The following is a 1,548-nucleotide window of genomic DNA, read 5'->3' as shown; positions in this document are numbered from 1 at the left end:
GAACATTTGAAAAATGTTCTCCACTTTTTCTTTTTGACGTAAAATAACTCCAGTTGTATTCATCTGTTGAAAATGATTTGACAATAGCTGGAAAGAGGGTCTCTGGGAAAACGTTTTCCGAGTCGCATAAAGGAGGCTAGCGGCGAAGCGAGCTCGTAGTATGCAAAAAATTGATTTTTGAGGTCTTCAGAAATATTCTATTTTCGAGCACAGGGTTACCGGGCCAGTTCACAGTGGCGGAACTGCTCATGTACACGTGTAGCCGTTGTACAGGTACAGCAAGGCACATAACGTCACTTCCTCTGACACTGTGTATCGACGGGCGACGTCGACGGGCGCAATCGGACATCTAGAGCTCTTCCCGTTGTGATTCAGCCTCCCTTTCTTTTCATTCTGCCTAATTTATCATGGAGAACATCCATGGAGCTGTGTCCCGTGCGACATCAGCTGCGCTTGTAGAACACGATCAAGTTGATGGTGATACAGATGCAGAGGACGATTCCTCTACTGTTCCCGCGGAAGGGCAAACAGGACGCAAACCGTCTCTAGGTCGGTACCGCGCAGCATTGGAAGCTCTTTCTAAAGAACTCCATTGTATAATGACGGACACGAACTTAGTTCAATCGGGGCTGCCGTCGAGCCTCAAATCGCTCCTGTTTGAAGAACAAAGCCGCGTACGGAGACTTCAACGTATGAATCTGAAGCAAGGACGTATTGATAGCTTCTGTATTCCTTGATGGTTCGTTTCTAGTGCACATTTCGGCCTCGATAAAATGAACTCTGGGTTTTTCATATTTTTTATGTTCATGGTATCGCGTAGTTCGTTCTATAGAGTCTGGTTCACCTTAGAAATACAAAAACGTCGATTCTGGGCCAAAAAAGCGGGGTGGCGCCTCCCTCATAGTCCTTCGGTTCACGGTACCGAGACAGTTCATCATATCCGGTACGCAGCTTATCGAGACTTTACTCTGTAAATGCGCGATACAGTAACGTTGTCCGTAAAGTCACGAAAACGCGTGTTTTGGCGGCGAGTTTCCTCGGATTTTCTACGCAAAATTTTCAAACAACGCGTTTGGCAAAACTCACAGCATACCGAAAACTCGGGGCATGTGAGTTTTCCACGAGTTTCACATCCGCCTGATCACAGCAGTGCCGGATCGACCCGTCGTGAAGAAAAACGAAGTGGGTCTTCCGTTCTTTTCATCAGCACAAACGGGTCCCAGATTGCACGGGTCGTAGCGATATGCGTCATGGACACCCCCATCGCTTCATCTGCGCAGTCCATCAACGGATCAAAGCGCGACAGGATCTGCCACAGATGCCGCCGAAGCAACCGCGAAAGAAAGACAAGTAGAAGCTTCCAAAAATCGGTCCTCTCTGAACTTCCCCCCTCAGCCTGTCAAGCCCCCCCTCAGCCTGTCAAGAAGACAAAACACATCGCCCTTTCGGCTGAGAACCTTTCTATCCTTGTGGCGAGCTACAATATTCACTTCAGCGAGTAGTCGCGCAGGTGCACGTGATCCGTCGGGCGGCACAACGATATACTAG

Source organism: Chondrus crispus, genomic scaffold (genome assembly GCF_000350225.1).
Source record: "Chondrus crispus Stackhouse genomic scaffold, scaffold_39, whole genome shotgun sequence".
Lineage (NCBI taxonomy): Eukaryota > Rhodophyta > Florideophyceae > Gigartinales > Gigartinaceae > Chondrus > Chondrus crispus.
The sequence above is the reverse complement of the archived record's forward strand: the minus strand, read 5'-3'. Positions refer to the sequence as shown.